Source organism: Maylandia zebra, linkage group LG18, assembly GCF_041146795.1.
Source record: "Maylandia zebra isolate NMK-2024a linkage group LG18, Mzebra_GT3a, whole genome shotgun sequence".
Lineage (NCBI taxonomy): Eukaryota > Metazoa > Chordata > Actinopteri > Cichliformes > Cichlidae > Maylandia > Maylandia zebra.
In genome coordinates this window covers 29,486,967-29,493,648 of record NC_135184.1, presented here as the reverse complement: position 1 = coordinate 29,493,648, position 6,682 = coordinate 29,486,967, and positions in this window count along the sequence as shown.

Here is a 6,682-nt window from a genome sequence, read left to right as displayed (position 1 = left end):
TGCATTATGCAGGACATCGTTGTTTTAACAACCCTGAAAATGGCAAAGAGACACGCTTACGAAGCACAGTTTAAACTGAAGGCCATCAGCTACGTGGAGGAACATGGAAATCGAGCAGCGGCGAGAGAATTTAAGATTAACGAATCGATGGTTCGCAAATGGAGGAAGCTAGAAAACAAGCTCCGGCAGGTCAAGAAAACGCAGCTGAGTTTCCGCGGACATAAGGCGAGGTGGCCCGAGTTGGAGGAAAGACTCGAGCGGTGGATCATCGAGCAAAGAGCGAGCGGGAGAAGCGTTTCGACGGTCACCATTCGGCTAAAAGCAGTTTCACTAGCTGAAGAGATGAACATTGAACATTTCCAAGGAGGTCCGTCTGGTGCTTTCGTTTTATGAAACGGTGCCATTTTTCCATCCGGACCAGGACTACGGTAGCGCAGCAACTTCCAGCGGATTATAAGGAAAAGCTGGCCATCTTCTGCTCCTACTGCAGCAAACACATCGGCGACGAAAACATCCAGCCCAGCCACATCACAAACATGGACGAGGTCCCGCTCACTTTTGACATCCCGGTGAGTCACACTGTGGAGAAGAAGGGGACCAGCACGGTAGCGATACGCACAACGGGGTATGAAAAGTCTTCTTTTACTGTTGTGCTTGGCTGCCATGCTAATGGACAGAAACTGCCGCCTATGGTGATTTTTAAGCGAAAGACTTTGCCTAAAGAGAAGTTTCCAGCAGAAATCATCATTAAGGCAAATGAAAAGGGCTGGATGGATGAGGAAATGATGAAAGACTGGCTGAGGGAGGTGTATGTAAGGAGACCAGGTGGTTTTTTCCACGCAGTTTCACTAAGAGTGGAAGGCAGTGCCGGGCGAGTTACGCCACAATTTGCCAATGGATTGTAGATGCTTGGGCTAACATGTCTGCTGGCACTGTTGTTCGAGCTTTCGCAAAAGCCGGCATCGTTTCCGAGGAGCCGCACGGCACGGAAAGTGACTCTGACAGTGAAGACAGTGAACCTGGCATGTTTGATGGAGATTTAGCGCAGCTGTTCAATTCAGACACAGAGGATGAGGACTTCGATGGGTTTGATTGATGATAAAAATGTGAGTACCAAACTTTGTTTTGCTCCTGCTTTATTTTCAAATACGCACACTTGTATGCTTGTGTGTTGTTGATGATGACGATTATTGGTAATAAAAATGTGAGTACCAAACTCAGTTTTGCTCCTGCTTTATTTTTAAATATGCACACTTGTATGCTTGTGTGTTGTTGATGATGACGATTACCGGCAATAGAAATGTGAGTAAGGTACCGAATTCAGGTTTGCTCCCGCTTTATTTTTAAATACGCATACGGTACTTGTATGCGCCCTATGGTCCAGTGCGCCTTATGTGTGTGTTAAATACAGTAAGGGCACACATAACTGAGACTGCGCCTTTTAGCACAGTGCGCCTTATGGTCGTGAAAATACTACTTATTTGAAGTCCAGCGCCTGGGGCCCATGCTCAGTTGGTACATTGTTATGTAAATTCTGTGCAGGCAAGTCCAGACAGACCCACATTCTCACTCTCTGACGAAATTTATGTCGCTAAATATAGTCAAGACTTAATGGGGAACGGCAACTTGTATCCACTCATCCATCCATTACTTTTGTCATGACAAGAAGACGTGTATAGTTATAATATAGTGTATAATACTGTCCTACATCCCATCATGTTACCAATATAATTTGGGGAAAAAGGGCCGTGTAGATATGTAGTGTTGCGGTCAGGCTGATTGTGCCCTAGGTTTCTCTGGAACACCCAGGCCAGCAACCACATATGGTGTGTTGAACCCAACGTGAAGCAGAGCTGCTCCTTGAGTTACTTGTTGCTTGACATTCATCCTTATCAGTCAAGAGGAGAACCACCTCCTACAACTGGTAGCTGGATGAATGCAATCAAAAAGTATATTCCATATTTTGGTTACTTTTGTCCTAGACCTCTCCTTTTTCAGATCTCTAGATGAAAGCAATGGGTAATTATTTATATCCTCAGCTGCCTTCAAATTGTGACAGTAAAATCATCCTCCATTTCTGATAGTCAGTGGTGTCAGGAGAATCCACAGTCTGTGGAAGAATCTCAGTCAATAGCCTTTCCCAACAAAGCAGGGTAAATGCAAATTTGCCTCAGTTCACATGGCAAATTTGCATTTATTTATTCAAAAACCTAAATTTGTGTCAATTTAGGTTTTTGAATAGACTTCAGTTTACATTTAGTCTGAACACCGCGCATGTGGCTTTACGTTTTACATTTTGGTTTTATCGTTTTAAATCATTTCTGTGAAGACGGTGATGCACAAACAGAGTAGCTGTTATAATAATACCTGTGGCTTTCTCCTTTAAATATAAGAAATACTATCAATATTGAGCTCACCATGGGTGTGTTTATCTTTGCTATTATTCCAAAACACAGTGAATGGGTTTAACCACTTGACCGGTTGTCCTTTTTTTTGTAGTGGCCACAAATATGTGCTGCTGAATCGACACCGACACTCACACTGTGACACACAAAATTAACTGTCTTGCTCTCAACTCTAATGCATCTGTCATATCAGGGGTAAGCCCCTTTGATCTCTCTCTCCCGCTCTTTCTGACAGCTGGCTTGCTGCTCACTGGTCCTAAATGAATTGATATTTCTTCTGGCCACTTGAATTTGTCACTTGACTTCTCTGTGTAATCTTCACTCCTTTAGTGGCTGTTGTGTCTGCTCATGTGCATGTGCTTAGAAACCTGGGCGACACAGTTCTGTGTTTTGGATGAAAACCCGTGGCTAATAGAGTCGCTGACTGTCAGGCCACCAGGTCAGACAAAATGCCTGGAGAAGGCCTTCATGATGAACCTGTCAAAGGTGATCTCATTTTTCCTTCAAACACAACAATGGAATGTAATCGCCTGCAGAAGCATGACTAACACAGTGGAAGAGAATTCAAAATTCACTGGCAGCAGAGACTTTGACTCTGTGTGTGATTGTTCGCATGCAGCTGCACTATATTTAAATAGGCAAGTTTAAGCTGACTTACAATGTGAACTTGGCACGCAGTAAAACTTTGTGATTCGTTTGACACATACGGGTGAGACACTGTAGGCATTTCACATTTGCTTGTCTTGATCTTTATGTACCCTTGGCTGCTACATGTCTCGTTCATTGTACCAAATTAATTCTGTGCACCCAATTCAATGAGAAATGATTAAAATATAACTTCAATCCATTCTCCATCAGTGTAGAATATGGCTGAGAGTCATATATAGAGTCAGACCTAGAGGATTATGCTTATAGAGAAGTTTTTGGGTAATTGAGTTCTTAGAAGGTTCTTAAGTGCCTCGTGCTGCCACCAAATACGTTCACAGAGACCCAGATTACAGACCAAGCTCCTAGCCTATATTCTTTCTGTTGTGATGGAGCATGTCATCAATAAAGCCCAGTGCAGTCACTTTCTATCTATTCTACCTTGGATATTGCCATTGCCACAAATTTCCCACGTGTGGGACTAATAAAGGTTATCTTATCTTATCTTATCTGTGCTTATGCTACACTATACGGATGCCAGGAGGAATGCCAGGACAGATTTTTTGAGTTCATCCTTCTGCAGTCAGCTACAGCTGAGTCTGTTGGTACTGCTGTAAAAGAGCATCTTGCTACCATCCTTCCTGAAGATCAGAAGAGTAAGCTCATCTGCCAGGTGTATGGCGGAGGCCGTAATGAGGGATGATGCTGCAGGTGTTCAGAGAAAGATCCAGGACAAATACCCAATGCCCACCACATCCACTGCTGTCCATATCGGCTCATTCTAACAATGTAACAGGCCACATAGCCAAAATGAGAACCTTTTTTTTCCTCACCTGGGTGGATTTTCCTTTGTTTCTGATCACCAAAGTGTACTGCTGCTCTCAGTAAAGTAGTTGCCCATGGACCACCAACACCTAGCAGCACTGGATGTAACTATCACAGTTTTGCCATCTGTACATCGAAGACCTTACCTGCTGTTTTGAGAACAACCCTGACCCTGGTGGCTTTTACCCCATTGCTATCAGTCAAGAACTTTTCCCACGAAGCTGAAATACACAGATTTTAAATTCTTCCTGAAACCTTTTAACAATATCATGCTACATGTGGACCTTGTGTATGCCAAACTCCAAAAGAAGGACATAGTTTCAGTTCACATGGGGAGAACCCAACAGTATTCCTTATTTTCCAGTTATCATGATTATTATATTTATTTTTCTATTTTTTATCTGAGCCACAGGTGCGTAACCACAATCAAGATGTGTGCCTTATCAGACTTCCTTCTCAGACGTAATTGTTTCAGTTTGTTCTTTCATGAAATGCTCCTTTTTGGCTTTAGCTTTGTGTATTGGATGCATACCTGTAGCTGGTTGTTGAGGGGTTTGATCCTCTCTTCTACATTGTTTGCCATCTCCCTCCATTCTTCCTCTTTCTTCATCATATTCATATTTTCTAGCTCATGAACTTTTCTCCTCACTCTTCTACTCTTTGAGCTCCTCTTTGAGGGTTTCCCCTATAAATTTGCAGATGCTGTTTCAGTGTTCTTCCCTACAATTCATTTTGTTTTCTTTTATAAGCGGGACGTCCGATTGGGCTCTATTTTAAGCTCTCCTATTTCTCAGGGATCTTTGAAGTTGTTTGTTTTGTTTGAATTTTTCAACAGCCTAGCCTACAGACTTCTTTTCTATGCCTCTCTTCAGGCAGGACAGTCTGCAGATTTGTTTTGGTTTGTCCACAGCAGCTGGCCAATACAGATTTTAGCCCCCAAAGTCAGCATTAGTCTGCACTGGCACAAATGCCTAAGTAATAAAACTGAGAAATGTAGTACACTGTTTAAGAAAAACACATCCAGTATCCAATATTGTGACATTTCACATTAAAATAACACAATCTGTAATATTTTTTCGTAACACCACTGTTTTCTTTAACAAACAGCAAAGGAACATTTGAAAAACACAAATGTTCAAGCAGTATTTTTAAAAGTTCTTGCAAATGAAATTTACATTTCTTACCAAAAGCAGTGATCTGATTGGTCAGATCTGTTTATTTGGATCCAAAAAGTAGAGACTGTTTCGAAAAATAAATGCCGCAAATTAGTTTTTAAATTTTGCAGTCAGCATGAACAGGGACTAGAAAGAGAGCACATTTCTCCTTCTCTTCAGTGGCTCCCTGTTAAATCCAGAATCAAATTTACAAATTCAAGGTCTTGAATAATCAGACCCCATTCTATCTTAAAGACCTCATAGTACCATATCACTAAAGCACCACACTCTCAGACTGCTGGCTTACTTGTGGTTCCTAGGATATTAAGTAAAAAAGTAGAATGGGAATCACTGTATTATTGTAGGGTCTTTACTTTAGAATACAAAGCGCCTTGAGGCAACTATTGTGGGTTGGTTTCTAAATAAATAAAACTGAATTGAATTGACGAATGGGTGAGTCCAAGAAAAGGCAACAAGATTGCAAGTTTGTTGCACACGGGCACGACAATTTTAGTTGTGCCTCAGGCTCCAACCACTGTCTTCACTAGTGTGACTGTACCATAAGAGTGAAGCTTATCTCACATTGAACTGTTAAAGTGAAGTCACAGAGTGTGTTGAGTGACAAGGAGTGTTAAGCAGCTCAACATGATACAGTAGCTCTATGTAAATTATCTTTATGTGTCCCAACTCTAATGGTTAAAGTTATTCTACATCTTAATAACAAATGCTGGCAATGCGTAAAAAAATATGTGAATATAATGTGAATATAGGAATGTGACTGTGGTTCACTTTGCTCTCTGCATACAAAAAGCAATGTTTTTAAATATAGATATATTATAATATGTATCGTAATTGTCGGGCTATAAGCCGCTACTTTTTGCACAAGCTTTGAACCCTGCGGCTTTTAGTCAGGTGCGGCTTTTCTATGGATTGTCCATGATTTTTGGCATATCGTAAGACGATTTGTTTTATTTGTTCCGCTGTTGTACAGCACTACGTTGCCTGGCGGAAGGGCATGTGATCAGACACACAGTATCGGGATTCAAGAGTGGTATGTTGGTCACATGTCCATCCGCCAGGCAACATAGTGCCGTACAAGTAGCGCGAAAAACAAACTTCAAAGTAGCGCTACGCGTTCAGCAGGAGGCGTGGATGATGAGCGGCGATAAACTTGCGAAAAGCAAGTTATGCCCAACTCCACCGGTGGACTCTGACAGCATGGAAAAGTGTGAAAACATCCATGATCACCAACGGATTTCGAAGGGCTGGACTGCTGCATGATGGAGAGGAGGACACCGCCACGGCCCTTCTGAGGGTGTTCGACTCTGACACTGACAACGAGGATTTGTTTGGTTTTGAAAGTGACAACGAATGAAAGACGCTGAGAGTGGATGACGAAGCCATCCTGAGCCTGTTCGTTTCCGACACTGGAGAAGAGGACTTTGGTGGTTTTAGTGCGCAGGAAGATGGTGGTGAATGACTGACTTTTCTTCTTGTTAAAGCCGTGTCACTGCACCTGAGCCTAAAAGGTAGTCCAAATCTATTTTTCTGGTGTGCTGTAGGTTATTGTTATGTACTACATTTGTTACTCATTTATGAAGCACAGTACATGTTTCGTACTTGTAATTACCGCTACTTGTACATATACCTAAA